Source organism: Rhinolophus hipposideros, assembly GCF_964194185.1.
Source record: "Rhinolophus hipposideros genome assembly, chromosome: 18".
Taxonomy (NCBI): Eukaryota; Metazoa; Chordata; class Mammalia; order Chiroptera; family Rhinolophidae; genus Rhinolophus; species Rhinolophus hipposideros.
In genome coordinates, this window is record NC_138064.1 from 7398611 (window position 1) to 7426160 (window position 27550).

The window sequence follows — 27550 nt, forward strand, 5'->3', positions numbered from 1 at the left end:
CCTACCCCCTGGCCTTTGCGTGCCTGCCACGGGCTGAGCACGCGGGCCTGGAGGTTGGTCCGGAGTAATTGGAACCCACCACCGTTTACTTCACGTTCCTTTACTTTTCCAAACCGAAAGTTCCCTCCGTGTAGAAAACCAGCATAAATAGAGCACGGAACTCCGTGCTGGTATCAAGATTAGTTGGGATAATGAATAAAAGGTGCTTAGCATCGTGAGTAGAACTTAGTAAAAGCTTAGCACATGTTCTCTATGTTTTTAATTGTCTTTCACAGTAGCCAAAGATTTATGTTTGAAGATGTTCAATTTGCATTAGTCATAGGTAAAAAAAACAAATAAACGAAAATGTTCTAATTGTCCAGTGACCGGTAAATGCCTGAATTATGTTTCCACACATGGACTATGACAGTAATTCCAAATGAGAAAACATTTTACGGAAAGAAAAATACATATAATATAATACATGAAAATACAGTGATATAAAACACTATGATCCGAATTATGTCAATAATGAGTAAATTAAAAGACACCGAAATTATGAAAATGTTAGCGTTGCTCATCTCTGGATGATAGACAGATGACCTAACTTTATTATCTTTATAGTTTTCTGCATCTCGCAAATTGCATACAATTATTTTAATAATGACATTACTGATCCTCCTTTGTAAATACCCTGTTTCCCCGAAAATAAGACCTAGCCACACAATCAGCTCTAACGTGTCTTTTGGAGCAAAAATTAGTATAAGACCCGGTCTTATTTTAATATAAGACCCAGTATAATATAATATAATATAATATAATATAATATAATATAATATAATACTGGGTCTTATATTAATTTTTGCTCCAAAAGACACATGAGAGCTGACTGTCCGGCTAGGTCTTATTTCCGGGGAAACACAGTAGCAATACTGCTTTAAATTTGTCTAATATTTTACTGCTTGGAAAGTGCTGTCATACCACATTTGATCTTCACAACAACCCAGTGAGACCAAAGGGAAAAAAAAAAACAACTTACATTTTTAGTGGAAAAAAGATAAAACAAACTCACCCAACCACTAAAAACTTTTAATTTACTGAAATTTCCAGGTAGCACAGTTACAGAAATCTCCATTTCCTTCCTCGTGTTCCTCTACTTCATTCTGCTCTTTACCAAGCACTGTATCAAAGGTAAAAATACTACTCTCATCTCAATTAACATAGTTTTCTATTTAGATTTTTAGTTACAAGCATTTTAACAGTATTGGTTTGGATTATTTCTTCATGAAGTTCTAGAATAGAGCTTGGAACCCTAGCCTGGTTCTACTGGAAAATGGTTTCTGCATTTCAGCCATGGAGTTTGGAAATGTCCTTTGGGTCAGAGCCTGCCTACTTCCTGAGCGGTCCCTGTGCCCACCCCCCTCCACCCCTGCAGGCCCAGCTCTTGGGGCTCCGGGGTGGGGGTTGCCGGAGAAGTCTCTAGGACCATGGGGCCTTGCACCTCCTAATCAGATCACCCTGGATTTTCTTCTGCCTTGGCTGACTGGTGCTCTGTACTGGGTTTCTGTCTTGTTCCAAGGGCCGCCATCCTTACCAGAGTACCCCACTGAAAGCTGGGTCCTTGGCTTATACCATCCCTCCTTCCTGCCTGACTGACCCTCTACTGCAGAAGCTGAAGTTAACCTCCCACCCCCAGCCTGTGACTGACAAGCTGTATTCCGTCCTGTATTCTGACTACCTGTCTGTACCTGGGAATGTTGTGTGTTCCTAGATTCACCCTCCCCATGCTAGGTCCTTCCTGATGCTTCTTAGTCCAAGTCTGATTGGTAGATGCTGACCCCGTTACTTGAGCTGGCTCTCACGCATGCTTGGCACTAATACCCAGCAGGTACAGAATTCTGCTGCTGCAGCGCTTCCCTTCCGGCTACTGAAGCTGCCTCTCTCTTTGCTTGCAGCCTTACTCACCCCTGGGGCCTGGTAAGATCCAATTCCAGGATCTGCAGTCTCCCATGGGCCTTACCTACCTCACTGCAGTGAACTGGGCCAGGTCACCAGACACTGCGCTTTGAAAAGACAGTCTGTTTTGAAGTTGCTACCAGCTTGAAGGACAGCAGAACTGCAGGCTGCTGGAGGGGCTCGGAGTTGGGGGAGGAGGATGGATTGTGCTGAAGCTATACGTAGGGGTAGCATACTCTTATTTCAGCATTGATAAAAAAGTACTATTCCAGGCAGGTCATAATACATATGTTGCACTTTCTGCTTGTAACAGTCTCAAGTCTGGAAAAGTATTGTGGAATGGAAGTTTTCATTTTCTTCTGTAACAGGCAGGTCCGGGTAAGTGGAAAGTGGGGAAGGGGAAAGCGGGAGTGGGTGGGAGTCTGGACCACTGTGTTCGATTCCTAGGGCCACGTTAACAAATTGCAGCAGACTGGGTGGCTTAAAACATAGAAATGTGTTCCCTGACAGTTCTGGATGGTCGGAGTGCAAGATCAAGGTGCTGGCGGGGCCTGGCTCTCTTGGAAGTCCCTAGGGGAGGCTCTTCCAGCTTCTGGGAGCGCCAGGCTTTCGTCAGTGTGTGCAGCTTTCTCTACTTCTGTCTTCACATGGTCTTCTCCTTTTTGTGTCTCTGTCTTTGGAGAGTGATTTCCTCTTCTTATACGGACACCAGTCATCTTGGATTAACGTCCACTCTAATGACCGCATCTTAATTTGATGACATCAGCAGTGACTGTTTCCAAGTAAGGTGACTTTCATGGATACCGGGGAATAGGACTTCAGTGTAACTGTTTGGGAATCAGTTCACCTCCTAACAGCTGCTTTCGATTCAGTCCTGCTGTACTAACTTCTGTGGAGTGGCCACCAGCAAGACTGCTTTGGGACTCAGTTTCCTGGGCTGTAAAGTGGAGATAATAATAGTGCCCTCTCACAGGATTGTTGGGAGAATTAAATGAGGTAATGCTTGGGATAGTATCTGCCTCATAGAAAGTGTGCAGTAGGGGTTAGGTTTTTATGGCCGGTCACTTCCAGTCACAAGCTACTTCCTGGACAAATTGAGGAAGAGGAGGAGCCCGGTATTACAAGGTAATACTGGGGAAGCAGTGTTAACTCTTTCAGTGCTGCGACTCGTAGGATTCTTCTGTGCACACATTTTGCTTCCAAGCTTCTTGTCAGCACTAATTTTGCTCTACTATAAGCTAGATTGAAATCTCTTATGCTGCCCTTTAAAGTGAATGCAAAAGAACCATCTTGGGCAAGTTCTAGGGAATCTAGGCTTTGAGCTGAACTGAGCAAATGTATCTGTCTTTTTGCAGTCGTCCATTAAGACATGGTTTGTGTGCCACTTGGCTGCAGGGGCACAGTTCACATTGTGGTGAATGACATTGCTGCCAGGATTCCAGGGGGCACAGCCAGGGCCACTGTGGAACGTGCCCCAGGTTCCTTCCTGGGGTTCCAGGAAGTTGGGGTGTAGCAATGTGAAACTCGAACCATATTCTGCTGGTTTAATTATTCAATGGAAATGGGATTCCCAAGATTCTAAACCACAATCCATAGCTTTGAGGACTATAGATCTATTCGTTTGTCCATCCAGGTATAACCTAAGAGTGACCGTTGCCCAATGGCTCTTCTCCTCCCGGCTTCGTCTTTATGAAGTTTGTGTCATCAGTTTTACAAACTTAGGAAAGAGATGCTACAAGTTAAAGGCCGACATAAAGCTTAGCTTCAGCTTGAAGTCCAGTAAAGGACTTATTTATAGTTAGTTCACTTATTTCTCTTTTAAGTCAGTTGCAAGTCTGAAAATCCAGGCTTCAATCTGCACGCTCATTCAGCGGTGCTAATCATCTGAAATGCTGATGGCTAGAAAGATTGTAGATTTCATTAAGGGATATACTTTGAACTTGATTTTTGTGTGGGTCTGTTGCTGTTCTAGGAATTTTGTTCTATGATGTGTTGAAGGTGTGCTGCAGCTCTTTGGTTTATGAGTCGTTGAGGTGCTACTTATTTTTGTGATACTCTACTTCTTCGCAAAGCAAATAATTAAGAAATAATGTTTAACTTTAAGTGGGATCCATTTACTTTGTATTGAGAATTATTATTACTTTAATTTCCCTTGAAATATCTTGGGAAAAGATATATTTCTTTGCCCTGAGATATCTTTTGGAAGACCAACCTTGTCATGTATCTTTCTGTGTATTAATTATTTTCCTTTTCAATATTAGTTATTACAACCATAGCAGTGAACATAATTGCACATGTATTATGTGTCAGGAACTGTGCTAACTGGTTTAGATAGATTGTTCTTATTACTTAGTTTTTATATTAATAGTAGACTTTTAAATAGTGTCTGTTAGAACTCACAGTTTATAATGAGGATTTGAGGCCTGGGGAAACACACTTGCCAAGGTTACCCATTTTAAGTGGTCGGGTTTGTGTTTGTACCCAAATATTCTGACTTGGAATACCAGGCTCCTCAACTCTACACCGTTGGTATTGCAGACAGAAGCACATCTTTGCTTTGGAGGGGAGAGTATGGATGTTTCCAAGAACTTGTCAGTGATTCAGCAGGCCTCTGCGTTTTCAGTCAATGGGCCAGTGGATAAATTCCCTTTACGTAATCTGTTTTGTTCAGGTGGACATCGTGCTAATTTGCACAGGCAGTAGAGCGGGGGATATCCCAAGAGAGCTCTGGGTTGCACGAGAAATTAGCATGGAATTAAGAAATCCACAGGCTTCCTGCATAGATAACCTCTAGAATTGTTGGCTCAGTTGTTATCAAGATGAAAACTATCGCCCGAACTATGTGTTTCAGAACATAGGATGTTATTTGGGTTTGTGTAAAAATAATTACAAGGTCAAATCAACTTAGATAACTAGTTTAAAACATTAGATAATTAAAAAAAAATTATTTCAGGAATTTCTCATGGCCTTTACTATTACAATGTGTGTTGCAATCTCTATGAGAAAAAATAAAAGGGAAGTATTGTTTCCAGAATGTGCCTGACAATTGTTGGCTTATTTATTTGTTCTTCATTTGTTCTGGCAGATAAGGTTGGATGTATGGCACCCAGGCAGTGTGTTAGAGTTTTCCAGGGTAGCAGTGAGGATGACTTTGTAAGTCACAGAAGACTCCGTGCTGAGTGGCGTAAACAATACAAGCTTGTATAGAGAAAAAGGTTAGAGGTATAGCGCTATAGAATTCATTAGTTTGATTCTGTCACTCCCGAAGTCATTTAGGATTTGGTTTCTTTTTGTTTTTCTCTCTCTGCCAGACTTGAAGTCTGGAGCTGGTCCTGGGACACTCCCCTAGCAAATGCACAGGGTACTGGTCAAAGAATGCCAGACCAAAAATCTGGTAATTTTTAGGAAGAGTGAATGGGGAGCATGGATTCTTGAGTGGTAGTGCATTCTGGCCAGTGACCTGGACACACATCTCTTAAGTTAATGCAGATATTAATCCCCTCTCTTTTTAATTTTGTATGTGTTGATATTCTACATGCAACAGACAGATATTGTCTATCGTTGCCTCTAAATGCAGTACAATTTTCCAGCAGGATACTCAGAGGTACCGTATGCGTATTTCAGTTTCCCATATAGCAATCTCATAGACCTGATGAGATATTAGTGTTGGGTGCTCACATCCAAGAAAGTTTTTGTTGTATAAATTTTCTTAGCAAACTGAAAGCCATCATATCATAGCCATGCATTGCTCTGTGAGTCATATTTACACTTCATGTTATTTTGATATAAAAGTACCTCAGTGGAAGACATTGACTTGTCCTAATTTACCCTTTCCCATTACTGCTTGCAGGTTTCCCCTCACTTCTGAGGGGTGTTTTACTGAGTGACCGGCTGGGGCTTTAGACAGCAAGAAAAAGAGAACGAAGGGCTGTAAGTTTGCATGTCATGCAGATACTTGTTTTTGACCACGGGGATTTCTTGTGAGAAGTGAGAAATGCCTTGGGACAACTTGGTCCTTTTGGTGGCTACCCTGTTAACCATGTGGTACCAGCTGGCATTTTCTTCTGTTGTTCAGTATTGGACAGAATGCCTACAATGTGTGAGGTATTTTGTGTGGATTCTAAGTTTGTCAAGACTTTCTTTCGAAATGCAGCCTTTCTGGTCTTTGGGTCTCTGGTCAGAGAGATGAGAAAAGCACACAGATAACTAATACAAAGGATCAAGTGTGAAGGGCAGCTCAGGAAAAGGCCTAAGGGGCTGAAAGGAGTGTGAGACTCCCCGGGGACATGAAGTGTCATGTGTGGCTGGGAGAAAGTTGAAGAATGGGGACTTCCAACATAGGAAGTGTTAGTTACAGGATAAATAATCTGGTTTGGGTAGAGACTAAATACTGTGAAGCAGTTAAAAAAGAAAAAAAAAATTAGTCGAGTTACTTCTTGTACCAGTGATTTGTTGTTGTATAAGAAACGGCTCCCAAACTTCGGGGCTAAACCAATAATAAATGTTTATTATCTTGCGTCGTTTCCTGGGTCAGGAATCCAGGAGCAGCTTGGCTGGGTGGCCTGACCCAGGACCTCTCCTAAGGTTGTAGTCAGATGTCAGCTGGCCATCTGAAGGGCCGACTAGAGTGTCCAAGGTGGCCCATTCACATGGCTGGTCTGTTGTGGATGCCCGTGCTTTGACATGCCGGCCGGCCTCCCCCAGAGCAAAATTTGAGATAGAAACAGTCACGTGGCAGCTATCTCTTTTTGATGGTCCAGCCTTGGAAATCACATAGCATCATTTCTTAAACATTCTCTGTGTTAGTAAAGGCCAGTCTAAGGGGACGGGGAACTGGACGTCACCTTTTAAAGGGAGGAGTGTTAGAGAATCTGCGCACATATGTTAACACCTATACTGTTCTCAAAAAAAACAAATGACAAGAGCAAAAGCAATCATTGCATCGTAGTGGTTTTTCTTTAGTTGTTTATGTGCAGTCTTTACTAATATTAGTTGGCATGCTAGACTATTTTGATTGCTGGCTATGATATAAATAAGGTCGTGAGTGTATTTTCATCTACTGTACTAGCTCTTTAAAAGAAAATTTGGTCACCTACTCCAAAGGTATCTTGCAGGAGAAACTCACTGCATAAAACAGATCCAGCAGAAGTGCCTGCGGCTGAGGTGGTGGGGTATAGCCCCCCCCTCCACATCCAGGACAGCCCACGAACACCTTACACTCTGAGAATTCAGCTCTATACGAAATCCATGCCATGGAGCCATCCAGTTCTTTGGATTTTCTTGGAGAATTCAGTTTGTTCTTTTGAAGAACTCTCCCCTATCCAAGGGTCTAGAATTGAGTTGTAAAATGTATTCTAATCTTAAGAGTTATTTTCCGTAATTTAAAAACAAGGTTGAGCCTTGGCACCAAATGATGGTATTGTTTCTTTCAGAACGTTTGATTGGTGGGTGGAGGTGGGCGGTGGCTGAGAGTGAGAAAGAAGGCTAATTTGAATAGACGTTTCCCTCTAAAGAGCACGTGTTAGCTGAATGTATACTTGGGACTGTGGCTGCAGCAGTGAAAGAAGCAAGCCACCCTTCAGTGTGATATCAAAACTCAAGCCATCCGTGATCCTGTAACCTCAAACTGTCACAATGTTACTGCTGGAGTGGGAGGCAAAGTTCTGAGAAATGGAGAATGTGTGTGCTTTTGCACCAGTGCTTTTGATAATTACCAGAAGTAAGAGGGGAAATTTTTATGAACCAGATGAGGAAAAATATGCTCATTTGTCATATGAATGTTAGTTTTCCCAACATAGCAATATGCTGCTAAAATTTCCCCCCACCCCGAAAAAAAAGCCATTTTGGTATACTGTATGCATGAAACGAGACCCTTTAATATAATAGAGAAGTTGGAAAAGCAGAGTACATTACTTTTCTCTAATTCAACACATTTAAAAGGCAATAGCCAACAAAATTAAATTTTATTTAAAGAATTTTGAGGATAAAAAGCATGAAGATACTAATTTTTCTCCACTATCACTTTCCACTTTTATTGCTGCTACAATCTACTTTACCCACTTGTTCCTGGAAAAAAAAAATGCTGCAGGGGTTTCTTTTTAAAATAAAGAAGTGCTGTGGTAGATGCAGAAAGCTTAGAAGAAACCAGGGGTTGGCTGGTGAATGAAAGAAAGGAGCCTTTATTTATTTATTTATTTATTTATTTTACAAAGAAGTGTGTATGGAAGATTATTGTTCTTTGAATTCACCCTTTAGCAATCCCTATTAATACCTGTGGGTTTCCCATTTAGAATATTGGTAAAGTAGAATTAGTTGCTGCATCTCCATAATTATTTCTTAAAATGGTTTTCTAAGAGCCAGTGAAATGCGTGCTACTTCTTGTTCCTACTTCCTCTTCCAGCTGTTCCAGGCTTTATTATGAAAATGTAGACGTGGGAGTAAAGCCCCAGCTCTTACTTAGAAGAGGGCCTGGCATGGGTTGGCATCAGCAAACATTAGGTCCCTTTCTCCTCTTCTTATCCTCCTTTCTCATCCTCTTATCAGAGCAGGTGTTCTGCTCTGACCCCAGCACCCAGTTAGGAAGGGTGCCCAAAAGTGTCAAAGGAGATGACTTAGAAGTAGGATCTTTTTTTTTTTTTTTCATTCAGCAAAAAATCTTTTCCTTCTTCTTCCCTTTGCTGCTTCTCTGTTTCTCTCTCAACATGTAACCCACGATTTCTTATTTCTTCACCAACATGAATCAGGCTGCCTTCTTTGAAGGCTGGCAGGCCCAATGGTAGGATCTCATTTCTGTAATTGCATTAGTTTCCTCTTGTTTGAATGAAGAAAGTTTTTATAAACCTGGACTATTGTTCATTCTGTTTTTATCCCTATAGGTCATCCGTCCATCCATCCATCCATCCATCCATCCATCCATCCATCCATCCATCCATCCATTCAGTATAACATTCATTGTGGGCCCGCTATGTAGAGTGTGCGTGTATGTTGGGGTGGGGGGGCATGGGGCATGGAGGTGATGTTGACCTAGGCATCTAGCCCTCTGTCCCTGCCTGTTAGTCACTAAGTCTGATGGCTAGCTGGAGAGATAGACCTATTAACAAGTAGGTACATCTCTAATAAGCACTTATTAAACACCTGCTGTGTGCCAGGAACTGAATCAAACTTGATGCACATACCAGGTTTTTCTAAACTTGATCCTTTCTTTCAAGGAGTCCATAGTTTCGTACAGGAAATAAACATATCTAATTTAGCCAAAATTTAGAGAGCTTTCTATGCGTCAGTCACTAAACTGCTATAATTGGGAAGTTCACATTTACTTTCATGTTAATTATATGAAGTAAGCCCTCTGTACACAGAGACAGTAAAGAGCTTTGGAGCTCTAGTAATTGGCGTAGGGATTGTGAGGAAGTGGAAAGCAGGATAGCTCATGGCTCTGACTTGGAATCCTATTTGACTCCTCTGGGATTGCATCTGTTTCCATTACTTGATGGGTGTGATTTTGGGGTGGGGAGTTAATTAGTTTGCAAGATTCAGTTTCCCCATCTAGACTGTATTTGTGTTAAGATGTCCAAACCAATATCTTTCATGTCACATGTCCTTACAAGGTGACTCGGACAGTCTTCTCTTCTCGTGGTAAGGTTTACGTCCCTTCTCTTTGATCTTGAGTGGAATGTGGTGACCACTTTGACCCACAGGGTACAGCAGAAGTGGTGCTATGTAACTTGCAAAGTTAGATCATGAAAGTGCTATGCGCCTCCATTTTGCTCGGTGGTGTTCCTGCCTATGAGCCAGCCACCATGCTGTGAGGAAGCCTGACCTGCCCAAACAGGAATTACCCAAGTGGGAGGGATCGAAGCCCCGAGCCGGTAGGCAGGGCTGAGCTCCCAGCTGACCACTAGAACAACTTGTCAGTCATCTGAGTGAGCCATCTTGAAAGTGGACCCTGCAGCAAGCCCAGCGTGAATTGCCCTGACTGACCCCACATGGAACATCCACCAGCCAGGCCCACTCAACCCTGCCACACTGTAGTTTCATGAGCACAATAAATGGCGGGCATTGTTTAAAGCCACTGCGTTTGGGGATGGTTTGTTACACAGCGGTAAGTAACCAGGACATTTGCCGTGTAAAGTTGCTCTGAGGATTAAAGGAAACGGTGCATGGGACACACCCCAAAACTAATGCTTCACTGGTGATAGCTGTTGTCATTATTGTCACTAGTTGAGAAGATACTTTGTGGAAATCAGAATTAGTTCGACGTGAGGTCACAACCTAAAGTTCTCCCTGTGAACTTCTGGTATCCAGTATGTTTTGGGGGACTTATGTTGTTCACTTTTGTCATTTGCAAAATCTCTGTTGTGTGTCAGTTTCCTAGAGTCCTTTCCTCCTGGGTTTATCATGCAGACTCTGTCCTCTGTCGAGTCAGGCTTTCAGGGTCATGACCAGACTTGTAATCAGTGTTTAAACTTTCCAAATATTCTGTGAAAGTCATGCTCCTGACATTATTAAAAATGTTTTATTATGGTGAAAAAGCCAAAAACAAATCCTCTTAACCATTTTTAAGTGTTCACCATATGAACATTGTTGAATGACTTCTTTAGAACTTAGCCCCTGGCAACCACCATTCTATTTTCTAAGAGTTTGACTACCTCATAAGTGGAATCATGCAGTATTTGTCTTTTTGTGACTGGCTTATTTCTCTTAGCATAATGTCCATAAGAGTCATCCATGTTGTAGTATGTGACAGGATTTCCTTCTTTTTGAACGCTGAATAATATCCCATTGTATGTATACACTACATTTTGTTTCTCTCTTCCTCTGTAAGTGGACATGAAGGTGGCTTTCACCTCTCGGTATTGTGAGTTATGGTGCAGTGAACACGGGTGTGCAAATATTGCTCTGCTGTTATTTTTTTCCACCTCCCAGAATCTTGTAGAAACACATTTGAGAGAGGTAGGGGCTTATCAGTGTTCATTGCCATTTTTTTCCAGCATATCATAGAGAACATCATGCAGAACATCAGGTAGCCAAGCTGCCCATATTCTTCCTGGGGCGGGGGCTGGGGGTGGTTGAAGTTCAATATGCACATCTATTTTGTAACCTGAATAGTACTAGAGTTGCACCTCTATTTGTAGGGCCCCTGATTGCTTTCAAAGCAGTTTCACAAGCATTCTTTTATTTACCCCTTGCCACATGATGGCTGTTTCTTTAATCTGGGGAACGGGAGGATATAGGTATGATGTGGACTGCTGTTTGTATTTAATGTAACATTCACTCTTCTTTACGAGAGTGGGCTTCATTTATGAATGGACTTGCCTTAGTTCTTTTACTTTATGTTTTTAAATGAATGGACATTCTTTTGGAGCAATTTTAGATTTACAAAACAATTGGGCACAAAATTCAATGAAATTTTTTCACATATGTGGGTGCATGACCATGACCGCAGTCAAGATACAGAACCTTTCCATCCCCTCAAAGGCATTCCCTAGCGCTCTGCCTTTCCAGTTGCGTACTCCCCCCAAACCCTGCCCCGCCCCAATCTCTGGCAACCCCTGGTCAGACATATGTTCTTAAAGAAAATATCCCTGGAGTTATTGATCCAGTTTTGTCCCTGCATTAGTATAGTTTGAGGATGATTGGTTGATTGATTTATTGTTTCATGTTCCTTTTCATTTTTGATATTTCTAGTCTAGTCTCAGGTTAGTTAGACTGAGCCCATGTATCATCACGTATCTTTTGGAACAGGAGCCTTTTCTTCTTTGAAGATGGGTATAAAGGTATTTGCAGAATGTGTTGCAGGGTTTTGAATGGGTAACACAGAAAGGTGCAGTTTCGTGAACTTGAATAAAGCGAGACCACTTCAGGAAGTCGGGACAGGCTTGACTTGAACATGTATGTTCCTTTCTTCGGGTTCTGAGGTATAGTCATTAGTCCTTCATGCAGCAGATAAATTAGGCTGGGGTTATTATATGATAAAAACTTGTACAAAAGGTCCATGAGCAAGTTCCTTTAAGTAATGATTGACTTTAGTTCATTTGAAACATGATTCAGTTTACCGAAACATAATTTACAAATCATGTTTCAGGAGAAATACCGACTGTATTTATTATACTAACTAGCAAATGATACAACTTTCAGAAAGTAGAAGAGTCACGGGAGAGAAAACACGAAATGAACGAGAGCCTGTTTCAAGCCTGGTGAATGAAAGCTGTTTGACAGTAATGCTGGAGCCTGCAAGCAATGTTTATTTAGGATGCTAGGAACATTTTAGTCTCTGAGGTTTCAAAGGGAACAGAGAAGGGTACTGCACAAGCCTCTGGTGATTTCTCTCTTTCTTTTCCCTCCCTCTCTCCCTCACTCCCTCCTTCCCTCCTTTCCTCCTTCCTTCCTTCCTTCCTTCCTTCTTTTCCTCCTTTCTTTCCAAGGAAAAGGAAGCATGGCATGTTGTGTGTTGGAGTTTGCAACACCCAGACCCTAGCCAGTGGTCACTTAAGAGGTTCTTGCATGCCAGGAAAGTTAAATTTGTGCAGGAGATTGTTAGTTAAATAATTAAAATGTAAAAACAACTGTATTCCATAATTCTGGAGCAACGTTTCTCAACCTCACTGCTATTGACATTTTAGGCCAGATAACTTTTTGTTGTTGGGATCTGTTTTTTGTACTGTTAGGACTTAGAAGCATATCTGGCCAATACCTACAGGGTTTCAGTAGCTTATGTCACAGAAAAATGCCTCCAGACACTGCCAAATGTCCCCGGCGGGGTGGGGAGGGGGCAGAGGAGGGGCAGTCACTCCTGTTTGAGAACCACCAATTGTATATATACATAAATTGTGTGTGTGTACCAATGAGATATATATATATATATATATATATATATATATATATATATATATATATATATATAATCTTTTTTGAGATTCAACCATGGTTTATCCTTTTACCTGCTGTTTCTTGGGTTATGTTTGGACCATATCACGTTTTATTTATCTATCAATACACATGTAAGTTGTTTCCAATTTTGCCATTAAAAGTTACTCCTCCATGAATATTTTTAGCCATGTCACCCTGAATATATATGTGATTATCTTAGACATTGACTAAAAGCCACATAGATTTATTCGACTTTACTATAAATTACCAAATTGTTCTCCAAAGAAGCTATATTAATCCCAGTCGGGAGCATATGTGATCCTATTGCCTCCATACTCTTACTGACACTTGATATTGTGGAATTCTTTCATCTTTGCCCATCTCAGGAGTGGACACGGTATCTTATTGCTGTTTTAATTTACACTGTCCTGATCACTAGTGAGTCATCTCGTTTCAAACCTGGAAGGACCTTTGGGATCATCTAGTCAACACTTAATATTTTAAGAATGAAAAAAAAGATTGAAAATATTTTTTTTCTTCTTTATTGCTTTTACTTTTCTTTCCTAAGAATGTTTTTCTGTCTCATTGTTTTGTCATATTGAATTCAGTATCAAATCAAATTGAAACCATTCACATTTGCCATGAAGGTGGGAAATGTATAAAGAGAGAAAAAAAATGAAAGATTTCTGAGAGCATCGATTCCCCCTTTGCAGTATTTTTTTTTTTATTTCCACCAGCCACCCAAAGAAAATGGCTGTTTACTGAACTGATTACGTTTGGCATGGGGCCTGGATTAGGAAGAGCATTCAAGCGTTTGCATGAATGATGAAATGAGCCCTAAGATGTAATGAGCAAAACACAAGGTTCTAGAAGGAGCTTCAAAGTACCCCTCGGGCTGGGTTTTTCCTCATCTCCTCTGCAGCTTGAACTTGATTTCCTGGTTCTGTCTGCAGCCACAGTGGACCTGGGAATTACTGATAAGAGAAGTGTCGACAGTTTCCTTATTAGGATGGGTTCCCCAGTGCCTTTTGACCCATGCTTCCGAGGCCAGTCCCCTTGAGAGCAGCTTCCCAGAGGCCGGTTGTTAGGATCAGCAGAATTGACCCTTTGAGGGGAGAAGTCTCTGCACTGTCCCCTGAGGGACACGTGGTTTCCTCTGTGAGGCCTTTAGAGACTGGAAGAGATGCAGCGAGTGTGTGTTGTAACTGCCACGATACTGGTGAGACTATCTTCCCGACAACTTTATTCCCATTAATGAGCCTAGCATCCTGAGTCCCAGTAAACATGCCAAACATAATTTCAGTGCCCCACGCATGGGGACGTTTAATTGCCATATGATTGCCTAAGATGTGAAATGAAGGGCGATTGTCTACAAAAATAGCATTTGTGATTCTGTGCAATTTGTTGCATCACAGAGATTGGTGTCAGTCAAAGCAACATGGAAATGGATTTACGTAACTTGGTGATTTGGAGGAATAACTGAAGATAAACTTTCCTGAGTTAAATTGTGAGCTTATTTTTATGCCAAATGATGCCCACAGTGCATATTAATATTTCATCTAGCTGAAAAATGTATCTTGCTGAAAGAGACTCTGTTTATAGGCTTTTAAAAGCTACCACATGCAGGATGCTATAAAGTCCATTTATGGGTTCATTTCTTTCGTGATGTGTGTTTTCAGGGGGCATCTGTTCATGACATGCTGTAGTTAGCAGCATACTGTCTCAGTTGCTGGAACTAGAAAGAGGGGTAACAGGGAAGTCAAGTGTTTGCAGCTCGGTCAAGTGGAGACAAAGACATGCAGACAGTTCAGCACTACGAAAGGAGATAGGTACCAGGTAATAAGGAGTGGGGAGGAAGAACTGAATAACCACGTTGGAGAATTCACAAGTTTCTCCAAAGGCGGGACCTTCCTGCTGTATCCTGAATAATGCATGGGAGTGTGACAAAGATGGGGTGAGGGTGGGGCTGAGGTGCCTGGCTATGGGCTGGGTGGGGAGGGCATTCCAAGCAGAGGGAACAGGTATGTACAAAGGCTGGCAGTTGTGAGAAATACTGACCTTTTGGCAAGTTATTATTCATTCTTGTTGTTATTTGGTCTGGATGTATTAAAAGCACCCATGCCCTACTCATGGGAATGATTCATTCAGCTAAAATCCCATTATCACCCCAAATGATGCCGTTTAACACAGATTTCAGTCCCCCAGCTGGGGCCCCCATTCCCAAGGCTTCATTGATCCGGCCACAGTGAGTTCTCTCCAGGGAATGTTTGCTCAGCAAATGCCTTTTTCCAGCCAATTTCATACAGTCCACACTTTTAGTGAGGACTCCTGATTATGTGCCCATTTGCGTTTTATTCAGAAAAGAATAAAAAGGAAAAAAGAAAAAAAAAGAAGCAAAGAGATTTGAGCCAAGCTCTAGCTGATGTTTTTAAGTAGATATTTTGTTTTTTCATCAAATAACAATTATCCAGCTACAACTTCAGTTGATTTAGAAATCCATTTTTAAGTCCCCCTTCCAGAACCCAAAGAAAACTATGGAAAAAGGATCCAGGAAATTTTTAGGACTGGAATATGGTACCTCCTTCTGTTCACGCTGAGTTCCGAAAGACTGGTACATTTCCACAGAGACGCTAGATCTCCACACTGGTTCGTCTCTGGGCCCTGCAGATGGGGAGTGGTTGAACAATGTATAAGAGATCCCTTATGGAAACCACCAGAAGGACCTGGGGATTTATTATTTACTACGTTGATACCTCCATTAATGCAGAGAAGCATCTGAAGGGTACTTCGTTTTTCAGAGATGTCATCATCAGAGGTAAAAATAACACGGGAACCCTAGGGATGCTCTAGAAAGCTGAGGGAGAGGCAGGAAGTGGTAGGGAGAGGGCAAGGTTGAGCCAAGAGCATGGAGGACCAATGAGTAATGGTGCACCCTGTTGGAGAGCACTAAGCATGCATAGGGAGTCCTGAAACACGTGGGGTGAAGTCAAGGTGAAGTGCGGAGATCGGTGTTGGTGGGTGTGGGGAGAGATGTTTTGTGGAAGGTTGAGGATGGAAGGTACTGGTTTAACTCTTTCTATGCACTCTTTACATTGGTTACATTGGGTCAGTTTCTAGACTGATTTGAGAAGAAAACGATTACAATTTTAGGAATAGTTTCCCCCCTCATTGTGTCTTTCCTTTTTCTTTTCTTTATTAATAGATTTCATTTTTTCAGAACAGTTTTAGACTTATAGAAAAATCGAGCATGTAGCACAGAGTTCCAATATACATCTGCCTCTCTGCCCCATTTTCCCTATTCTCAGTATCTTGCATCATTGTGGTGTACTTTTGAAAAACGATTCCTGCATTATATGGTAAGACTAAATGTTTAGCTTTATAAGAAAGTGCCGAATTGTCTTCCAAGGTGGCTGTACCATTCCTCCTTTGCTTTTGAACTTTCCACGTGTCTTTAGGAACAGAATGCATTCTGATTCTGAAATACCTAGAGAAGTGTTGAGTGTTTGGTGGGGTACAGTAGCAGAAGACCTGACCAAGCGTATCTTTCAGCATAAGGACATTTACTTTTATGGCTTACTTAATCAGAAGTCAGGGGCAGGTGGCTTCAGATTCATTAAGTAGCTCAAGGATGTCATCAAGGCCCCGAGCTCTTTTCTCTCTTTCTGCTCCATACGAATAAGTATGGCGGCCTTTTGTTTTTTCTTTGCACTTCATAATCTCAGGATAGCTGCTGTGGCACCAGGCAGCATGTCCTCACACACTCAACAGGAAGAAAGAGAAAGGGGAAACACCGTCAGCTCTCCTCTCAATTTGTCTCTTTCATTAGAAAAATGACCTGCAGCAAATTTCCTCTAATGTCTTGTTGGTCTCCGATGGATCACACAGTCAACTCTACCTGTGCAGAGGTTAGGAAGTGGCTTGTTTGAGTCCCTATAATGTTTGGCCAGGCCTCGCTTATGTATCCAGTGGACCTCTGCAGGCGATCCTTGTCACTATTTGGGTAAATGTCCTCATTCACCTGTGCTATGAGGCTTAGGCTATTCAGTCACTTTTAAACTGTGTTTCCACCAGCCCCAAGCTCCTGAAGTTGAGCCGTAAGGTTCCCTGCAAGGAGAGTGAATGGCATAGAGCCAGCCAGGCTCGGGCCTCTCACCTCTTCCTGGACGAGCACACCTCCAGCTTCCTCATAAGTTAAGGTTCCTGGAGGGTTTCCTACGAATAAGGTTTCTGCCCCTAAATTAAGGGTGAAAGCCTCCTGGGTCAGATGACGGCAAGTGTCTCTTTCAGTTCTAAGAGTCAAGCTTTTGGACCAGACTGAGATAAGGCTATTAGTCTCCTCCCAAGTGCTTTGCAACATTCTTCAGGTTTTGCTTTGAAAGCTTTACCAAGTGCACTGGTTGCAAGAAAATTGGTCTTGTTCTCTGTCCTCAAGGAGGAGGATTTTGCCATTTGTGAAGTGGTTTAATTCTTACTCCTTCCTTGATGAGGAGATGGTCTGGAGGTGGAAGATAAGATGGTCAGCCGCCTGACTGTTACCCCTAAAAAATGAAGTCTGATCTTTCTTTCTTGGTCTTTTCAAACACAGTTTATCAAAGGTCCTTGAGTAACTGAAAAGGACAATTTGTGTGCTTTCCTACACTTTCCTCATTCCCTTCCATGTTTATGTGAAAATTGTGGACTTTTCAGATGGGCATTTTATATTTGATGTAGTTATTTCATTTGCGCTGAAACAAATGTGGGCTTGAATAATAAATTACGGTGAAAATGCTTTGGAGTCAGCATTTATGTCCTAAAGTGAATTTATGAATTTTGAGGACTAGAAAAATACATTTATAAACAAAACAAACCTAGGTCTGTGCTCCCTAAGGATGAATGGGTGATTCTGCTGCTGGATGAAGCTGACGTGGGTTTTTGTGTGTTTTGTTTGTGAAATAACTCCAGTTGCTTCACAGTTCACGCAGCGCATGGTGATGTGTGGACAATGCACAGGGGCTGATTGCAGCCTGGAAGTCCCTCTGATCCTTGCGGGTCTCACTGGTACGATATTAATGAGAGGGTCCCTGCGGGTGCAAGACAAAGGACCTCAGTTCTCAGTGAGCTATGCTATCTGAGGGTCTACGTTGACATGTGTCATCTCATTTACAACCATCCCTCCAAAGTAGGTGTTACCACATTCTGCAGTAGTAGACAGTGAAATACCAAACTTATGCCGTATTACATAGCTAGGAAGGAGCAGAGCTGGAGCTAAAGTCTCCCCAGAAACCTGAACATTTTCCACTAAATCCATTGCTCTGCTTCTCTAAAATTAATTGGCATTTCTCACATAAACGTAGGGGAAAGAGAATTATCAATTTTTGGCACTCTCTTTTTTTTTGTGCCAAGTAATTTGCATATTTTAAAAATGTTTAATCCACAGAGCGACTCTAGGGGAAGGAGCGTTTATGCCATTATGTGGAGTGGGGGTTATAGTATTATCCCCATTTTATGTTGCAGCAAACTGAAGATTGCGAATTGTGGAGGAAACTGGTCCTTCAAGGCCACGTGAAAATCTGCTGAAGCAGTTGGAGTAACAGTGCTATACGTAATTCCAGATAATATGGCTTCTGGCCTCTGTGAACTAATAAAATTCCCCCAAACAGTCACTCAGCTTATTCCTGTCACAGATGGCACGACGCCATGTGTTGTCCACGAGGGTGGTGAATGTTAGTCTACCGGAAGAAAAAGATAAGAAGTTCAGCCTTTCCTTCTTTCCCACACACTTTCACAGGGGCTCACAGTCAAGTATGTGGGTTCCCCCTCTGTCTGTGTTGGCTGGCATTGGGGCTGACTGTTCTGGCACAGGCCAGCTGTTCACAGGGCTTCCTGAGAATGGATTCCTGCTCTGTTGAAAATGGGTGGTCCCTCCAACAAGGACTCACTGGCTGAATATATACAATTTAGATCGATATGCATCAAAATTGCCTGACACCCCCACTTCCATAAGTCTTGGGAGAGAATTGTTCCCCTCCCTCTCTCCTTTCCTCCAAGAATTTGTTGAGTAAGTTGAATAAAGGACTAGAGAGACTCCAGCCCTCATTGCCATGTCCTGTCAGAGCATGGTGGGTGGGCTAATAGCGTCAAGGGGAGACAGATCAAGGAGCAGCCAGAACCTGGAATGGACGTGCCTCTGGGATGAAGGTGGTTCTGGATGGGAGGGGCATAAACCTGGCTCAAGAACCAGGCTCTTTGTGCAGCCAAATGGGAGATGTGGTTTCCAGACTGCAGGGCCCAGGGGCGGATGTGAGGCCAACAGGTGGCTTGCTGGGTTGGTGAGGGCTCATGTGAGCTGGCTGCTCCTTGTCCCATGAAGCTGGGTTTGGACTGGCTTCCTCTAGTAATCCAGTGTACCTCAACGTAGAAAGTTGGTTTCGGCTTGGAACACACCAGGGAGGTAAGGGTGATCCTCCTAGGAGGTTAGAGCCTTAAGCTGAGGGTGATGTTTTCGAGCGAGGAAGCAGGAATAGTGGCCCTTGGAGGAAATCTTACTGTGCCTCTGGATTAGGGGTAGGAAGTGGCGGGGTGAGGGAGGGTCTCACACACAAGGCACAGACCTGTTCATCAGATCTGTCGGGCGACTGAGTCTAGGAAAAGCACCCAAGTGCTGCCCCCGTTAAGGGCATCCTTTTTCCCATTCTCCAAGAGGGATTTATGGGTGAAGATGAGGCTAAAAAATTGTGATGTGACAATATCAGTGGTACCCAGAGCCTGTATTGTCTTCTGAGCCCTCACATTTTGTCATTTGCCCGGGGGAGGAAAACTTGCCCTTTGGTTTCCTTACATAGAAAAGTAAGAAATCCTATGTCAGGAGGTAAATGAAAGAATGGAAACAAAACAGGAAGATAAACAAGGTTAGTGAAGTCAGTTCCTTTTCGGTTCCTACCTGATTTTCCTTATCCTGTTAACTTGAATTAAGCAGGAAGAGAACTTTGGAAGAAAGAATATGCAATGATTAGTTGAATGTTTTCATTTAAATGAATGTACAGATTGAGTTCTCACGTGAAAGAAACTTTAAAGTCCTAGAGATAGGAAGGGAAAATAAAAAGGTAAAAAATATTAATCTCCCGAATTTCTAGGTGACCGGGGAACACAGTTCAACAGCTTTTACTGCTTTTCTTATATTTACACATCTTAAACAACAACAACAAAAATTACCCTGGGGGCAGGAAGAGGCAGGGCATATTTATCAGTTGTGTGTCGGGGAGTCTGCTGCCTTCTGTGAACGTGAGCTCATTTAATGCTCAGACAGTCCGAATGAAATGTGTGTTACTGGCCACGTTGATGAGGAAATCGAGGCGCAGAGGTTCTGTGGGCTGCCCGGAGGGAAATCACTAGTAAATGGGCCTGAGGGATTCCGACTCTGTCTTCACAACATGCTGTCCACAGCCCCGTCTGTGTCCGCATGCTACCTAATGGGGCCATCGTAGGTATGTCTTCTATAGCCATTCCTGTTACCCCACGTGTTCCTGATATATTGATTCAAAGATGGGCTTGACCCTTCCCATGTGCTCAGCCTTTGATCATGAAATCTTCTCGTTTTCAGCATGAGGTATTATAGGCCTCATTATTCAAAGGAGTAGAAAGATAAAGAAGAAATGAAATTAAGAAAGTTTGTACTATGACAGGCCATAAAAAAGTATTTTACATTTCTCTTGGGCCCTATGTTATTTCTTATTTAATATATAACTAAATTAAGTAAAATTTAATTGATTAGACATTTTGCAGAGCGTCTACCTTATTCATTAGAGTTTAAGACTATGGTTAATTTTATATTTCCAGTCAGTTTGGTTTCTTTCTAACGAAATTTCCTGTCTTCAGTCTATACCATTCGGTCTTTCCTAGGGTTCAACTATCAGATTTAGACTAATGAATGATGACATGATGTGGTCATTTCCCCCCCTTTTTTCTTGTTCAGTCAAAACATTTGACACTAAGAATTTTTCTCTCATTATTCTTTTGCCTGAGACACATGCAGTTTTGTATATAGCATTCTCCCAATAATTAGTTTCTGGCCAACATGTATTGAACACCTGTGATTTTCTAGCATAAAGCAAAATATGTATACCTAAAACTTGGAAGTAGGCAAAAGGAGGACCATGTGCCCCTACCGAGTTATACTGGATTATTGTTCCCCCCAAAGATTATCTAATTCTCTAAGCCTATGTGCCTTTCTTTGCTTTTCTTTGATTTACTGCTTATGGTTGGTAAAGATATTTTTCAAGTCTATAAGGGAAGATGAATACCTAGAAAAATGGTACAATGTAAACGATTCTTGCCCATTAGAAAAGATAATCCCAAAAGTATTAATATAATTTTGATGCCCTATAAGTTTTATATCTAACCAGTTTTATATCTACTTTAACAGTCATGTTTCAGCATTTTTTTCTTTCAGTGGCTATATATAAATACGTCTCCTCTCCTATAATCCTCTGAAACAATTTTTCCCATTGGTTTTCTCATTGAATTAAATAAATTTTTAATAGTATTCATTTATTAATTTTATATTTGTATGAGGGCCATGCTTTTAATGTTTTCAGGGTTGCTTTACACTAGGAATGCTGTTAGAGGCTTTCAACTGTGTCAATGAAAAACCAGTGCTGGACAGTAGTTAAAGCAGAACAGAACGGATTTTACTCAGGAACTACTGCAGTAGGAGAGAGGGGGCCTCAGTGTAGAACTGGGCTCAATTCCAAATACAACAAGAGAAAGGGGGGATTTATAACCAAAGAGCAGTATGCAGGCCGGGGGGTGGAAGATTATTAAGAGGAGCCATCAAGAAAGGATGATTCCTGCTAAACCAACTAAACAGGATTCTTGCCGAAGGCAGGCCAGGGCGATCCCATACCTCCTGGCGCATGAAAAGGGTGAGGAATCTGGTCACACATCTGTCTGGAGGCTGATCAGATATTGAGGGCGGGAATTCTTTCTGAACTGACTCACCGGGATTCTTGCTAAAACTGGACTCTTCAAGGACAGAAACAGAACCCATGATCCGGCTTAGTTGAGCAGAAGGCTCAGAGGAGTCTGACTGAAGTTCAGTCAAAGACAGACCCTTGGTCACATTCATTATGCAGTTTAATCTTCATATAAATCCATGTAGGTGAGCTTATCATTATCTGCACTGCACTGAGGAAGGAACAGAGGTTCAAGATTCAAGTGACTTAGAACCCGACGGACAGGCTGTAATGTCATGGCACCAAGTGAGTACAGGTTCGTATGAATCGAGGTCCACGGCTGAAGACCCTGGCCACGTTACCCTGAAAACTCCCATCTTCTCTCCAAGGAGAACAATGATAACATGTGGCTGAGGGTGAGTTGCTGTGGTGCACAACAGAATAAGGAAATAAAAGGAAGAAATACGTGAAGGAAAAAAGGCTGAGATCGCTTATCAAGAAACTATGATACTATTGTGTTTCCCCCCCATAGATTAAAAACTAAAGTATGCAAAATGTCTATGCAATTGTTTTTACTCATTGTTGCACTGGATGGATTTTAGTTGGAAAGTCCCTATTCTCCTACCTCAGACCTGAATATTTGCTTATTGGGCGCATAGAGAAGTGGTTTAGAATTAGAGCAGAGGTGCCTGCTCTATATTAATGAAACAAAACAAACGACACATCAGGAGAGGAGGAGAACCATAATTGCTTCTAGGCCCTGGCCAAACACTGGGTTTTCATCTTTCTCTCTATAACTGTATGGTTCCTAAATGCTGTAGGGTGTTTTCAGTTTTCCTCAAGGATCTCACAAAGTTCTCAAAACAAAATTGGTTCTAATTCACTGGACTTAAAAATAAATACATGAGGGAGGGGTCTGCCATGAAATTAAGCCAACAATAGGCTGTCTCTACTCCAAAATTACTGGAAATGATTAGGGAAACAGAAGTGGTGGGTGGCAGTGAGGGAGGCAAGGATGGACAAGTCTTGAAACATCTCTCTGACACTGTAACACTAGTCCCAGCTATACCCACCATAATCGCTGCATCAGGTAACATTCGAAACTCAAAAGTAATTAAAATACTAGGTCTGTAACTCAGCATGCCTCGGTGGTATCCATCACAACAGCACACTGTTCTCGAAAAACTCTGCTAACCAGGATGAGTATAAATTCACTAGGATTCCGAATTTAAAAGGTCGGGAAATTGGTTTTGTGCCTGGAAATGCTGAGTTAGCAACACCTACTGTTGTTACATTCTGGATCCTGATTAAAAACACCCCCACTCCCACCCATTTTGTCCAGAGGCCCTCTGGGCCCTCCTGGTTGTTCCCTCTCTTCTACTTCTCACACTCCTGCAAGATCCCGTGGAGACGCCCTCCTGTGTTTCAATGGAATCCGGTCCCTGTTTCCTCCGCACTGTTCCTGCTCTAGATGAACCCTCATCAGCCTCTGGTCTGGAAGATAACTGCAGCCGGCCCCTCTGAACATCCTGTGTACCTACCTGGCTTTCCCTTCTGCTGCCTCTTCTTCCCCTCCACAGATGGGCTGTGCAGATTGTTACAAAAATATCTGCGTGACCTTGCCACTTGGCTTCGTAGCTATTAGTGATTCCATGGCTTACAGGACAAGGCACCGACTTCTGAGCACACGGAGGCCCTTCTGACCCAGTCCCCAGCCACTGTGTTCTCCAGTCCCACCTTTCCTGTAGCTCATGTTTGCTCAGTCAGGCCTGGGACCGCTGGACGTGTGCTTTCAGGCAGAATATGCCAGACTGTGTTGAGCCAATGTTTCCCGGTGTTGGACTGCTTCCCTCTCTACCTGGACGAGGTCAAGCACCTCCTGGACAGTGACTATAGGTACTTGTTTATAATGCTTCCGCAAGGGACTGTTGCAGGGCAGTGTCCAATAGAGATGGGTGTCCCTGGGCTTCACAGGGAGAGGTGCCTGTAAATGTGTGTGGCTTGAATGAATGAGTGAAATGAAAAAGTTAATGCAACTGACCTCTAGTTAGCTATGTAAAGATTGTGTGAGAAGGACCTAAGGTATTCTGTTATTTGTCCACAGAAGCCTGTCATCTCTCTTCTTTCCTTTCCTCTTCTTCAGCCCATCTCTGTGCACGTATCTATCCCTATAAATCAGCTGTCACTGCTGTCACTGCAATGCCCTCCAGGAGGAGGCAGAGCAGTGGAGCACAGCACCTGAGAGATGGCAGAGAAGGTACAAACGAAGGGCCCAGGTCCTCCCTGGCTCAGCTTGTCCTTGGGATAGGCAGGCCAATCTTCATGGACTTGTGGGGATTTGAGCGAGTACACACACACACACACACACACACACACACACACACAAGCTGGGGGAAAATGAACATTACTGGCAATGGCACAAATCCAAGTCACGCAGCATCTGCTAATGTACAAGGAAAAAGATGCAGCGTCACCTTTCTGTGATTTTCCTGCCAAAAATTCATAAACTGACCCTAATCAGAGAAAGCATCCCACAAAGCCAAATCGAGGGACTTTATACAAAATAAACAGCCTGTAATCTTCAAAGCTGTCAAGGTCAAAAAAATCAAGGAAAGACTGATGTCTTTCCTTAAGGTGTTTTAGACTGAAGGAGACTAAAAAAAAGACATATCAACTAAAAGCACTGTGTGATTCTGAACTGGTTGCTATAAAGTTCATCATTGGGGCATTTGGCAAAATCTGAATGGGGTCCAAGGAGCACACGCAACTGGTACTAAATGTTAATTTCCTGATTTTGATGATTGTGTAGTGATGGAGGAGAATGTCATTGATGTAGGAAATGCATGTTAAAATATCAGTGAGCGATGGGGCTTCAGGTGGTTCAGAAAGGAAGGTTCCTTGTACTAGCATGCAATTTTTTTTGTAAATTAGTTTTTTTTTTTGAAAGAAAAATATCAATAAACAAAATTGGACTTCTTCCTGTGGACTGTTATCCTGATGAGAAGTGATTGGATCGGTAGTATATGCTGATGGAATTGTCAGCAGACGGGCCTTGGTATTTTGAGAAGAATTGGGGGTAGAGAGGTGTTGAAGCCCAGGCTTATAGCCATGAAAAAACCCACTGCCTGTCTCAACAGCCCTCAGCTGGTGGCCTCAGGTGAAAATAGGCTCAGAAGACAGACTGCCAGCCCCCCAGAGAGCAGAGGTACCTCCCAGAGGCAAGTGCAATTAGCAGGTTTCTAGGGATTGGGGAGCAAGGTGCCAGATAGATGATTTCCTGTGAGAATTGTAAGCATGGCCACTGGCACTCTTTGACTAACAGATTTCCTCCCTATAGGAGGAAAAACTTCAAGGGCAGCTGGGTAGTAATCAGGAGATTAGGTGAGTAAACAAGGAATCCCAGGAAGGAGAGCGGATGGTCCAGAGGCATCCCATCCTGTATGGCGTGGAGGGTGGGGCTCGCCCTCCTGTGAGTAGAGCTGGGGTGGCCTCCAGGCTCCACTTTTCATCTGCTTTCATGGCTGGCCACCTTTCTGCTTCTGACGAATGTGTTCTTTCTTTAGAGATGGCAATAGCCTCAGCCAGGTTGTGGACTCTGATCGTCCTGGCATGTCTGAGATTCTGTGTTGACTCCTGGGTGCATTTCATTTGTGCACTCTCAGAGGCATGGGCCACTGTATTTGGTTTCCTTAGCCTCCTTGCCACTTCCGGACACATGGGAACTTGGGTTAGAGGCAGGCTGCACTGTACTGTGGCAACTTCCCTCTTTTCTGTTTAGTATTTATTTTTTTTTAAAGTCTGGAGCCATGTAAAAGGAAGGAAAGACTTTTGTTTTTAAAGGCTTACCTTCTTGGACTTTCATGTTTTCTCTAGAGTTCTTTAACTTCTCTAGGTTGCAGGCTTTCCTTTAGGGTGAGCCACAATGGGTATTTTTCCCTTTTGAGAACAGAACCCCCTGCATTGAAGCGGGTATTCTTCGCTGCAAAGTCCACGCAGGGCTGTTACACTTGTGGTGATTACAGTTCTCTTTCTACAACTGACTAGGGATCTCCCCGGGGGGAGATCCCCCACTCCCTTCAATCGCCTGTCCCCTCTTCTTTGTCACACAGGTAGCATATCTCCTCCAGGGCACTTTATGGCCCCTGGTACTTAGCCCTGGAACCTGTGGTCCCAAATGGCTCCTTATGTAGAAGCTATTTGTTTCCTGGTGGGTGTCACTAGGGTTGTCCGAACCTTGAGATTCCTGAGAGTGAGAGCCTGTTTCTGAAGAGATGCCTGAAACTTGAAACGTGGCGTTATACGCAAGCCAGTGGCAGCGAAGCCACGGTTCTGTGTGGCTGACTCCTTGGTCAGAGACCAGCCAAAAGGGTCTGAGTCCTTCTAGGAGGGCTGAAGGCGGTGGCTGCTCAGGCACAAACCCGGTATTCCTCCGGAAAGGAGTTAGAAGGTTGCTTGGCTTTTTTACAAAGGAAGTGCGTGTACATCTATGGACCGGCCTACTTCAGCCCAACACTAAGAGTCCTCATTTTAGTGTGATTTTACATTTTGTTTTCTCCTTTGCCCAAACCATTATAAGGCACTTCATACAAATGCCTTCCTAAGAGATAACCACACGTTTCCCGGAGCACACCTGATGGGGTGTTTCTGGACTGTGGACATGGCACGACAGGTGCAGTTGGGGACAAGGAAGAGCGTTGATGTGGTCACCAGGTCAGCTGCTGAGTGTAGCTTGGCCATCTGTGTTCTGTGGCAGATGTCAGCAACCAGACTGTCCTCTCATCTAAAAGTGCTACCGTGTGAAGAGCCCTTGGCCCTTAGCACCTGCTGAACAGAAACACAGGCGTGAGTGCCTGCAAGCCTCAGGGAACAGACCCTTGGTTTTCATTTGCACACAAAACCCAATTTTGGCGCTGGGCTTGGCCTCTGTTTGATGTTTTTGCTGGGTTAGGGGTGTGATGAGTCCCAGACTCTGTGGACCTATACAAAGGACTAGACATAGAATCACCTGAAACAGGCTATTCAAAGCAGGTAGGGCCTGTGTTCTGCTATAACTTTCACTTTCATTCTTTCCCTGGTCCTCTTTGCATCTGGGACTCAGGGAAAAAAAATAAAATAAAAGGCAGGCTGTAATAAGAAATGTGCTCCTTGGGCTACCCTAAGTAAGCCGTGCCTCTGTCAGCTACATTTCCTGTTTGATGGGAAGAGTTCTGCCCTCTCCGGCTCTGCCAGGCTTTCCCCTGGCGTGGGGGCGTGGGCATGATGTGAAGCTAATCTTTTTCCACGCAAGTGGCCTGAAGCTGACAGCTGTCTAAGGAAACGCTCCCTGTAATGGGCTTCGGGTCCCTGCTCAGGCAAAAGGCAGACTTTTTTACTTCCAGTGACAGCTGCAAAGCACAGATTTATGGTGGGGCACTAGCTCTGAATTCCAATTACCATTTGAGCTTCAAAAGAGTCCACATCTCCATGTCGCTGGTGCATTTTTACAACTTGCTACTGTGACAGTCGATACACAGCCATCCTCTGCTGCTAATATTTCCGACGAAATGATTTGCAGACTGAGAGCACAGGTGACGCGTACTTCAGGCTTTGCTCCTAGGGGAATGAAAGTGCTGGAAATCTGCTCTGAATTTCAGGAGGTGAGAAAGGGGGGTGGGATGAAGAAGGCTATAAGAGTTTGGAAGCTGGGCGACATCCATAAGGCTGCGGACAGCATGTATTTCTGTTTCTGTTAACGAGGATTAATATTTGTTTCGGAGAGCAGGTCTCCCTAATGAGGGCAGCATGTGCCAGAGAGTTAATGAAGGCCCTTGGGGACACCT

The 27550-nt window shown here is 43.0% G+C and overlaps 1 protein-coding gene across 8 annotated transcripts in view; it reads left to right on the plus strand.

Moving 5' to 3' along the window:
- Window positions 1-27550, plus strand: part of ELMO1 (engulfment and cell motility 1) — a 478109-nt gene that overhangs the window by 27095 nt on the left and 423464 nt on the right. For 2 of the 8 annotated variants that reach the window (XM_081079152.1, XM_081079149.1), the window contains one exon: window positions 5786-5865. The exons of the other annotated variants lie outside the window; for them this stretch is intronic. The gene's annotated coding sequence lies outside the window, so the exon portion shown is untranslated. Of the gene's footprint in view, window positions 1-5785; window positions 5866-27550 lie in introns of those variants that run through there. 8 annotated transcript variants of the gene reach the window in all.